The 12,088-nt window shown below is 39.5% G+C and overlaps 1 protein-coding gene and 1 long non-coding RNA gene across 2 annotated transcripts in view; one reads left to right on the top strand and one right to left on the bottom strand.

Moving 5' to 3' along the window:
- Positions 1–12,088, bottom strand: part of CNTNAP2 (contactin associated protein 2) — a 1,628,923-nt gene that overhangs the window by 1,363,224 nt on the left and 253,611 nt on the right. The window lies entirely within an intron of this gene.
- The window catches only part of LOC117872628, a 40,535-nt gene that overhangs the window by 649 nt on the left and 27,798 nt on the right, over positions 1–12,088 (top strand). Inside the window, exon 2 of the long non-coding RNA XR_004644537.1 lies at positions 696–825. This is a non-coding gene — a long non-coding RNA (uncharacterized LOC117872628). The remainder of the gene's footprint in view (positions 1–695; positions 826–12,088) is intronic.

Here is a 12,088-nt window from a genome sequence, read left to right as displayed (position 1 = left end):
GGGATCCTCATCTACAGCATCCCTTGCAAGACATCTGCATCTTGTACAATACAAGCCCTTAGGCTGAGAATCATCTAGTGCAGAGCCCTTTCAGAATAACAAAAAGCTCAAACTAGTATCTCAACAAATCAGCCCCTTGCTGGGGAATTTTACCATACTGAGTGGCTATTCCTAAACCACCACTCCCCTCCATAAATCAGTGTTTGCAAGGAAGGTTTTCAGTTATTCTGGTTTTGGGGAAGGAAATGATGCTTTGTCCATTCATTCCCACTTTCCCCTCCTCCACCCTGAACTGATCTACCCTCTCCTAGCTGGAAGATTACAACTTCTTCCTTTGTTAAAAAAATCTGTACAAAGGAAGGCTGACTAGAAAGGGAACTCTGGCTGTGGCTGGGAGAAGCAGAAAAGAGCCAGGGTGGGGTAGGTGACAGAGTAAAGGGTGGTCAGTATGAAATTATTAGCCTGGTGGGAGTGAGTGGGCTTTAGGCACTCATCAAAACTCCAGTTTGGGGAAGAGAGCAGAGACTGAAGGTAAGTTTTTGTCTTTGGTGCTCTAAGAGTTAACGTAACTCCACAGAAAGCATTACTTGTGTTTCAGATCAAGCTTATGCATTTTATCTATTTATCAATTTGGAAAATACAGTTCTGAAGAACTGTGTGTTCTCAGTTCAGATTTCTTCTCTCTCTCAAGTTAGTTAGAAGCCAATTACAGTTAAAAAAGAATCTACAAAGACAGATGTGAGTCTTGGACTTCAGCCAGCCAAGATACTACATCATTGGGACAGATCCAGCTTTACACTAACCTCCAGGATCCATGACAGACTTGTAAGTAAGAGTTTCCAGAAATGGAGAGTGGTGAACATTCTACTCTGCACATGAAACATCTTCTAATCCCTTTATTATAAATAATACCTTGCCTATCTATTAAGCTTTTCAACTTGGGATCTCCAAGCATGTAACAAATGTTAAGTGACTCACAATACCTGTATGTATTATATCCATTTTATGGATGGCTAAACTGAAATGAGGTGAAATTAAAATCACTTTCCCTCCATGATCACATTCACTTCACCATGTTCAGATGAAGGCCATATTATAGATTTTGACTACATATGTGACATCATGCAATTCTATTTCTACAGAATTAGAATTTTTCTATACTATAAATACATATTCTCTCAAATTCCTTATGAAGTGTCTATCTTTAAGTTCTAGGCATTTGTGCAAACATTTATAATACACAGAAGTAATCTAATTTACAAAGATCAGTTCATCCAAACCAACCCACAAAATATACATCCTGCAAATAACAATGTTTTTCATCCAGCAATCCCCTATCTATCACCTCACTGGAAAACAGAGGAGCATTGCAGTATTCTCTGAAATTCAACACATTTGTATTCTGCCATACCAAATCTCAGAATATCACACCAATATAATGACAGTTTATATCTAGAAGATATATACAAAATATTACCAAAAGAAATATTCCAATTCTAGAAATTATCAAATGTGAATCTACATAACATAGAAATTCCATCTGTGGGTTCTGGTGATAAGTCACTGAATCAGCTGATGGCTGGAAGACGGTGATGTCTCATGGGTAAAGCACTGGGCTGGAAAGAGGGTAAGCTAGGTTATACTTTTACTTTGTCATGGAGTAGCTATGTGATATTGGCTTTGTGCCTCAGTTTCCTCATCTATAAAAGGGATAACAACTTCATAAAACACTTTGAGACACTCAGATGAAGGGTAAATAGGTGCACAATTTTATCACTAATACACTATATGATTGTGCACATGTATTATAGAATTGCTCTAATATTTTATTATATTACACCTACATGTGATGCATTTGATTGCATAGAACTGTGATTAGCTAAAGTGTAGGACTAGCTCATGAGATAGGCTGAAGATTTGTATTTAATGTGTTTATGTACTCAAGTCTTTACCGCAGATTAATGTATAGATATAACAATCACTAGCTTTATCCATTTAACAGTTTATTAATTTTAAGTATAATAACCATAACATTTTACCATTAAGTATATTGGGTGTTTTATTAACACAGCAGATGAGCAGCAATTCACTATCAGGTGTTCACCTACAATAGAAAGGGAATAGATACAGTTTGGTGCAGGGCTTAGTCCAATATTTGCTACTTGCTCATGTGGGCAATCACTATGGTTTGCCTTTCAATGGGACCAAACTCTATTCTAATCAAACAAATTTTAGGCACAGTAGATAAACCTCCATCAGGACGCATTGGTCATTTATAGTAGCCAGTAGAGGGCTAGGATTCTAGGCATCTTATTTTCATCATAGTACACTAAAGGAAGCCTGGGAGCAAGGCAGCATTCAGCACTATAACTAGAAGGGTCTGCTTGTCTATACAATGGTATAACTAAAGTCTCCACCAGTAAGGAGAAAAGGCATAGAAAGGCAAAGATGGTTATGAAACTATTGTAAGTCACGGCACTAATAACGGTTAGCAACCATGTTAGCGTCTGCTAGAAAAAAATAAACACAGCATCTGATTCACACTGACTTGCAAGTGTCTTGTACCTGGCTAAGGCAGGAAGTTGAGGCAGTTAGTTACAAATGACCTTGATATAAAGTTCAAAATAGCCCATTATGTGCTCAGAAAATAACTAATTCAAAGGCATACTACATTTTAAACTATCACACTAAAGATGGGAATAAACTAGCTTCTTTTTCAAATGGACACATTATGACAACCTTGAAAGAAGGCATTCGCATTAATGGGCTTTTTTATTATATAATTTAATGCAATTTATTTTTTATCTAGTGTCTTCATGCGCTGTATTAAAAAAAAAAATCCTTGCAGAGAGTCAACAATAATCTAAAGCAAAGAGGCAGTGAATAAGCATAAGGATGGAAAGTTTTTAGCCTTTCTGATGAGCAGGCCAGCAAGGTTATCAATTATGAAGGTGGTTTTTAATGATCATTTACTAGATTGCTGACTGCTCCCATTGTGCTCAGTGTGGTTCATGTGTCCTTGGAACTGGACTCAACATATACTTTTTTTTTAACCTTAGAAAGAATTCCTTTTTGTTTAAGGGCAGTTTTATTCTAACATCTCATATGACAGCAAAACAAGAGAGAAGCTGTTTTCTTATGTGCTAGTTGTGAAGAAATACTGAGCAAAACTTATTGTTAGACATATTTCCATGAAGTCTTTCATGTACTGAACACAGTATAGTTAGAGCTGACATCAGTTAAGGAAAGCACTTTGAAATCCTTAGCACTTATTTTAAAAGAAGTTCAATTCACTTGTTTGGCCGATATTAATGTTTGTTTTTGGTCCTTTTGGTGTGTCCCCCTATTGTCTATTTTCATAGCATACAACTATGTTGAGCTTTAAAACAAGCTAAAGAGAGACTAATGATCAGAGTCTAATAAATCAAAGAGCTAATTTCTGTGCTAAAGATTGTGGGTATGCTTTGTGCTATGGGGATTGTGTTTTCATGAAAAATATGAGGGCAGATTTTGCCCTGATATCCTGCATTTACTAGTGCAACACCGTTTAAATCAGAATTATGCTACTGAAAAGCAGGCATAAATGAAAGCATAATCTGGTCCATTTATGAGTTTGGGTTTTTTGATATTTTATTAGTGAATCTACTTGCTTAATTACTTTCCAAACCGACAAGAAATAAAAAAGGTGACATCTGGTCAAAATGCCTATTGGCAAAATCTGTTCTCAGTTAGAACTGTGTCTATGCAAAAACACTGAAGCCAGTGGAGTTGCTCCAACCTTCCAGTTTGAAAAATAAAATGGTGCAGATGGGGGACAATTAATAGGGTGTTTATAGGCAACACATTTTTACATTAAGGGCCTGCTTCTCGTTTCTTTTACACAAGCATACCTCTAGGAATTACTTCTGATTTACATTGATGTAAGTGAGAGGAAAATCAGGCCCCAGAGTAATAATAGCAAATTAGATTTAAGTAGTTAGTTGTGAACAGTGACTATACTTCATGCAGAATTTCTGTTCAAGCCAATGAGTTACACGCAAGCAGTGACAGAATTGGACCCCATATCATAATTAGAGCAACTTAAATTTAGGGCCTGATTGCCTTGTGGCTTGTGTAATTATTTACACCAGTGCCAATGCTACCATCAGTATAAGTGAGTGGAGAATTCTGATGTGGTAGGGTTTAAACCAGTACAGCAGGGATATACATCACTGTGCAAGATAGAAGGCAGGAGAATTAGGCCCCTCAAGTTTATAAATCCTAGTCACCTCCGCTGCAACCACACTTGCATTAGAACTCAAGTGACACTGAAATCTAAGATTTTCTTACTTATAATCACATAGCTTGATTCATGTCCACGGTCAATGTAACAAATTATGCATGCCTCGGTTATACAATGCTGTTTAAAGTGGAAGTTTCTGTACTAAGCCTGTAATAGCTTGTGCCAATTTTTCCCTTGATTTATAGTTATTTCCCTAACAAGTTATCTTTTTCACATCCTTTCTGGCTTTAGAATGAGATGTAACAGTAATCTTTATGCAATGCCACTTGTAAGCTCAATTTATGTAGCAGATTTGCATGTTAAGTGCTTTACTGGTAAGAGCAGCTCTCGAAGACAGCATGTTTATGCCTCCATTTGTTTAAATTTGAATGCTAAAGCGGATCCAAGTGAAAAAAAAAGCAGATGATTTTAGATCTTTGTTTTAAATAAAATATGGAGTACTTATTTTAATTGTTGACTTGTGCCACCCTCTTCTGTGAGAAAAGGCAGCTATTAGCACCAGCAGGATGCCAGTATACTTGCCACTTGTGTTGCCTGCCCTGGGGCTGGTAATCTAGTTTACATATGCTTTTGAAGATCATAATTTCTAATGTAGTGATTGCTTTCCCTAAAAATTACCCCAGGTCATCCCTGAAGGGAGACTAACAAATGGCACATATTTGTCTTATATTACAATATATTCTGTTTAGAATACATGAGTTCCCGCTTGTAAGCGCAAGACAACATTTTTTTTGTGAAAAAATTAATAAATAAAAGACAGCCACCTATGAAAAAACATCATGTATAAAAGGACTGGAGTTTTGTTTAATTTATATATATTGGTTTATTTAAGCATGACAACAAATATATTGTGTGTTTAGTCACAAAGCATATATAAGATGCACTGGATTTTGCTGTTATGATAATGTCCATTATTATGGTAGAACCCAATGTTGCCAACTTTCCTTGATCAATCACTCATCTCACAGTATTTAGTGCTTTCTTTAAAGCCCCATTTCCTTGAGTCCTGTGATTACTTGAGAAATTCAGCTTTCTTTCTAGTATATTTCTAGCGCCAATGGTAGAAGAGAAAAGCTTGAAAACAAACATTCAAAAAACAAAAGGCAAGTCAAATATATCATCTTTTTTAAAAAAATGATTAAATCAATGTTATGATTTAAGAATGACTGGGTACGGCAAAATGGAGCAATTAGAAGCTTCAGTTAGGAATGAAGGCTCCACTGTATTAAACACTATGTAAACCCTTATCTAAAAGCCAGTCCTTGTAGCAAAAAAATTCCGGTGTAGTTCAGTTTTGGTCCTTGTTATCCCTCTGATATATAGTGGGGTAAATCAAAGCAAAAAAGACTGCCTTGGGCAGTGGCAGTTCTGGGCAGGAGACTATAGGCAGGTGTAATCATTTCCTATTCCATCTCCTCCAGTCCCATAATATCAGAACTCTGTGTCCCAACCTTTACAAAGAAAAGCTTTAGGAATTATCTTATGCCTTACACTCCCCCTCGCCCTGGGCATTTTGAGGTGTAATTAATTAATGTTTGTAAAGCATCTTGAAATGTTTGAGTGGACAGTATGTATATTGGTACATGGTATTAAAATATGAAAGTAGGGACAGTTGTAATAGAAACTAAAAATATGCAGAAATTCAGAGAGTCAGACACTCTCCTCTCCTTAAAGCTTTGAGTTGAGGTTGTCTTCAGAAAAATCTTCAATAGCATTGAGAAATCTCTCCCCAGATATCTATTATCCCTGTATGCATGCTGTAATCCTACTGAGCAAGAGAAGGCTGTTGTGGGAGTGGTAGATAACACTCACCCTTGGGATGAGGAAGGGAGTTGTTGTTACCTTATAATTAAAGTAAAATATTGGCATAGGTAGGGAAACTATACAGCAAATGACAATCAGAATGGCACAGAGGTACCTAGATCTTATGATAGGTTAGAGAAACTATATCTGAAGTCTCTCAGAAAGGAAAAATTATGAAAGGGCCAGCCTCAAAGAAGTATACAATATTCCATTGGAGTAAAAAAAAAAAACACTACAATATGTGTCAAACAGAAGAGGAAGGAACAAGGAGTCTGGCAAAAGAAAAGTTATTGTAATGTGGAACCGTTGACTGAAAACAAGGAATGTATTCTAATTTTTGTTTGTTGAATCACTACTTATCTGCAAAAGCCTCTATTTCTTCTAAAGGCTATCCATGCACCAGCCTGCCTTTTCAGTTGAAACAATATTTACTTTTGGCAAGAGCACATTTCTAGAAAATAGTCTGTGCAGCTTGCCTCCCTTATTTGGGCTCTGATAGTTTGACTATGGTTACATAGAGAGAGAGATTCAGATCTTATTAGCTTGTACCTGGAAAAAAGTCATATGGCTGGTGGAACTGACAGCAGAAGCAGTTTTGCCTTCTCTTCACTTTCAACAGAGGCTGGTAACTGTCATGGTGGGCACTCCTTGCCTCCTTGTGTCAAGGCTGGCGAGTCTATGTGCATGCTCCTGCCTCAGTTTCCCCTGTTGAACTTTCATTGAGTGCAGTGTGGCTTTTATGTAGTGAGCAGAGCCCCTTCAGGGATCTAATTTATTCAGTGAAAGGTTCAACGTGACACCCAAGGAAGCCTACATCTCAGCATCCTGGCTGTATGGGGAGCAGGGAAGGAGGGCAGTTAACCTTAGTCTGTCTGCTCCATCTGAGTCCACCCATCTCCTCTGTACAAGCTCCTTATTAGTGAGTCTTCTTGACCTGCAGCCCTCCTGTGGAATCAGGTCTCTTGCCATCACCAGGGGAAATGTTCCTTCTCTGGGATTGCAATCCCCTGCAGAGGTCAAAACATTGTACCTCTTCTCCAGAGCAGTGTATGGGTCCTCTGCGATGTGGAGCTCCAGCTGCTGACTAGTAAGATCTTTCCACTGGGACCAGGTCTCCCTAGGGCTTGGCTCTCGTAGCTATTCCCCTTCAGAACCTCTTCTTTCTAGGAGCACCCTTCCTGTGTTTCTTTTCCTAGTAAGCTCCCTAACTAGCTCCTCCTGAGAAGTCACTCTTCTCCATAGCTTCATGCCTTCTGGAACCTCCTGACAGAGCCTTCATAACTCTTTATTAGGCCCAGATATTCCACAGGCAATTACCTGCTTCTGCTACCCCGTCACTCAGACAATTTACTCAGTGGCCCATCTGGGTTGGCTCATCCTCCTTAGCAGAACCTGTCACAGACATGGATGTAGGGACCCTGGACCGTGAAAAATAAATGCAGGCATATGTGAGCTGTGAAACTGAGACCTGAAGCCAGATAATAAGGGATAGTATCATATGTTAAGATATTGACTCCAAAACTTGATGGCCAGTGTGAACCTGCTTGATCGGAAGAGTCTCCACTGCTTTTGCATCATCTTCATTTTTTCTCCTTTCTTCCCCTGCTCCCCTCCCATGTTGCTCTTGTGTGATATCCATAATTCAAGATTGAGCTGGACAACACAATTAACAGAAGGGGAGTGGCAAACAGGCAGCTGTATATGACTATTATATATTACAATGTGTGACTCCTAGTAGGTCACCTGATTATTACCAAAACTGAAATGGCTATAATGTGGCTTTATGCCAGCATTTCCCCAACTTTTGAAAGGTCAGACCCCTTTCAGGAAAATGAGACCAATGGTATCATCCTGCAACTCCACCATCTGCTGTTAGTGGCCATATTCTGGAATGTTAATCAAATGAAGCTGAATCGTGTCCTTTTAAATATTTTATCAAATGCTAGACATTCAACACGGACTTTAAATGTCTTCCAAATATGATGCTTACTCTTCTTTCATATGTCCTTTGAGCAGTGAAATTGTTAAAAATGTTGACATCTATAGGTATTCGAGTTAGCAACACCCAGTTAGAGGGAATAGGGCGGCTAACACTGCAAAGCTATTGTTTCCGTTTCTTTACGGACTCAAGTAGATTTTCTTCATCAGTTACAGTAGGGTCATTTTTAAGGCTTTTTTCACAATTGATTCAGCTTCTTTAAAAAATGAAAGCTGAAGCTATGGAAAAGCCCCTCCGGCCCGCCAAACTAGTTCTTCATGCCTCTCCATGAGGGCATATCCCACAAATCTGTGAACACGGCCTTATGCTATGGCTCATACTGGAGTGGGTGCACCTTTCCAGAACTGAAGAAAGCTGGCACCTTTCACACTGCAATATTGGCACACATATGCTTTTTCAAAGAAAACATTGTTGCCTTTTAATAGACAGGACTGTCTTTTTCTTCTTTTTTTTTTTAAACACATTTTGGTTAGAAACTAATTGTAGCTTTTCATTTTGTAAATTAACAGATTTGTTATGAAGCATCTAAATGTCTGAAAGGAAAACCATCTTGAATTGAAGAACATATTTTCTCTAAAACATGTGGTTGCTCTTTTTTGATTAAAAAATTCTGTCTGTCAGAGTGGCCTAGTTATACCAATAATTACAACCATCCAGCTTTGATTTCTATTCTTCATCTCTTCTGCAGAAGCTGGAAGTATTGGGTTTCAGCCCTGAAAGCTGTTTTTTGATGTGCGTCTCATCATTGTTCCTACAACTGATTATGGCATAGCACTGACAGCAAAAAAGGGAGATATGTTCAGTTCTTCTCAATGATAAGAATGGAGGATGGGATATTCGACCCATAATGACAGTGAGATTAAAAAGAGGCTGAAAAATGGGTGGATTAGTACAGTATATAGAAGGCCTTTCACAAGCATTAACCAGAGGCCAACACTGTCCTCAATATGCAGAAAACTCACATAGGCTATGTCTACACTAGAGAGTTTACAGCAGCACATAATTAAACCACCCCCAATGAACGGCTGTAGCTATGTCAGTAGGAGAAGCTCTTCCACCCACACAGCGTTGTGCACACCACTTCTTATCTCAGCAAAATTAGGTCTCTCAGGAGGGTGTTTTTTTACACCCCAACATATGTTTTGCTGACATAAGTGGTAGTGTAGACTTGGCTTTAGCCTTTTCTTGCAAATGTTTTTAATCAACAAAGAAGGGCAGGAAGAGACTGATTTCTCTTCCAGTTTTTCATGCTATACCCTCTTTATAATTGCAACACCACAAACATGACTGAAAGTAGCAACAGAGGATCCTGTGGCACCTTTAAGACTAACAGAAGTATTGGGAGCATAAGCTTTCGTGGGTAGGAACCTCACTTCTTGCATCTGAAGAAGTGAGGTTCTTACCCATGAAAGCTTATGCTCCCAATACTTCTGTTAGTCTTAAAGGTGCCACAGTACCCTCTGTTGCTTTTTACAGATTCAGACTAACACGGCTACCCCTCTGATACATGACTGAAAGTGACGCTTTCCATTTAATGTGAACTAGAATATTCATACAGAGTCTCTGGCACGCAGGGCCAGCTCCAGGCACCAGCCCACCAAGCATGTCCTTGGGGCGGCGCCTGGAGGGGGGCGGCACAGCGGGGTGCTCCGGCCCGAGAGCGGGGCCGCGATTGGGCTCGCCACCCTCCCTGCGGCGCTCCAGCCGCCAGGGGCTCTCTGCCCTCCTCCCGGTGCTCTGGCTGCCAGGGAGAGTGGAGAGCCCCGGTCGGGCTCTCCGCCCTGCTCCTGGTGCTCTGGCCGCCGGGGAGAGCAGAGCCGCGGCGGACTCGCCGCCCTCCCCCCGGCGCTCTGGCTGGTCGGGGATTGCGGGCCCGTGGCCGGGCTCGGCGCCCTCCCCAGCTGCGCTGGGGGGGGAGGTGAGGGGGGCGGCGGGTGACTTTTTTGCCTAGGGCAGCAAAAAAGCCAGAGCCGGCCCTGCTGGCATGTCTAAGTGTAGTCTAGTGATTGAGGAACAAATGAGGCCTGTAAGGACAGCTCCCTGGAAGTGACATTGCTGCAATTTAGAATGGTGGATTCTCATTTCTATTGCTGGTTAAGAATCTGCTTTGCAGCAATTTAGGCAGCCCCCTCCAGGAAATGTATAAATACAATTAAAAAGTCAACCAATGGTAGGGATCTGAAAACATTGAGAGAACAGTGAAAGAATTCTATAAAGTTTCAAGTGGCTATTGACAGAGCTGGGGTTTGCCTATGAGGACAGCTAATATGCGGTTAATCTGGGATATAAATCTACAGTGCAATAGCTTGCAGCGTATTAACTGGCCTTTTGGTCCCTGCAGCCATACACTGAAAATTCTGTAGCTTGCTTTGACCTACTCCTATTTCAAATGCATTTTTAGTGTGGGGTAGCAGGGCCCACATAACCAGTTAGTGTGTGGCAGGCTAGAGCGCTATATATTTACCTTCTAGCTTATCATGCACAAACTGTCCTTATAGACAGGCCCCATTCTCTAAATGGCCACTTGGAACTTTTTATAGAAATTTTTTTTTTTTTTTTACTTTGTCCATATAAGAAACTCTCTTGTAGTAGTTTGGTGAGACTAGCTGGTTATCTCAAGGAACCCAGTGCGTCCCTAAGTGGAGAGAGAATTATAGTTTTGCCAGCCAAAATCTTTCTGAATTTATCCATCAGCTCACTTCACTGGGCATACAGAGTCTCCATCAATATTTCTTCAGTTTATTCTTCAGCTGGAAAGCACAACTGGACACGTCAGCTTCTAAAAATTGTCAACTCTTCTGGAATACTGCCAGAAGTTTGGGCAAAACCCAGACATATTTTTCAGTATGTTACAGTTCCTCTCTTTTTGTAAGAATTGGACTAATTACTACTTGTTTTATTTTTTCTGAAAGAAATCCAGATTTTCAACAAAAAGTAGCAGCGTGACAGGTCACTGGGCACAACACAGTGCTCACTGAGATCAATGGGTTAATTACAGATCAATATTCCCTACTTGTTACACAAGTTATATGGGAATGGGCTTGAAGAACATTTCCTTAGGAGACAGAGCAGAAGAATGCCCGGGGGAAGATGGGGCTTTACACCTATTGTTATAGGACTGGGATGAAGTCCAACCTGGGGAGAGTTTTCCCTTTTACTCTTCTCACTTACTCATTAATGATCAAATCTTGCTGACCAAACTTTGTTTTAATAAAACAGTTTTCAGGTAAAGTAGAAGAACTGGCTACAATTGCAGCAATAGGCAGTCAATTTTTTTGTACTTTTAAACAATTAACCATGGACAATTGAACAATGTCCTCTTTATTTACAATTGTGTCTCACCCCTTCCCCCATTGAAGAGAGAATTACTGAGTAATGTGGCTTATCGGGCAATCCATTCCCCTATCCCTTTTAAGAAGAAAGTCCATTCTTCATACTTCCTCTTAAAAGATATTTTAATGGTTAAAGTAAAATATTTTGGAAGTCTAAACAGTTTTAGATCATAAAACAAAATACCAGATATTAAAGACTGAGTGCTGTATGTTATCTAAGATTAAAAAAGCATCAAGTAGTGACTGAGTTGTTCTACTGTTATTAGAATTTAATTGAAAACATTAATTTAATTTCAATGGCTAGATTAAAAAAGAACAATTGCACAGAGCCTGATGCTGCATCACTGAAGTCAATGGGTATTTTGCCATTGACTTCAATCAGTGCAGTATCAAGCCATTAAGTTTGGTCTATAAAGGTAATAGGAGCTGTCAGTTGTTTACCATCCAGCTAGTACGTGCACTCATCCAATCCAAATATTTTACGCCTTTGAGTATCAACAAAATAATCACTCCATGGCGCAGTTCTGCATCCTCACCTTTTTCTCATTATAACAAAGCTGATACTAATGTTATATTTCTAGAATATCCCCCACAAAAGATTATTTTTCTGATGACTATAAACTATCTTTAAATAGTATATCAATCTGTGTGACTTGGGAATTTTATTCTGGC

The sequence above is a fragment of the Trachemys scripta genome, chromosome 2 (genome assembly GCF_013100865.1).
Source record: "Trachemys scripta elegans isolate TJP31775 chromosome 2, CAS_Tse_1.0, whole genome shotgun sequence".
NCBI lineage: Eukaryota > Metazoa > Chordata > Testudines > Emydidae > Trachemys > Trachemys scripta.
The sequence above is the reverse complement of the archived record's forward strand: the minus strand, read 5'-3'. Positions and strand labels throughout refer to the sequence as shown.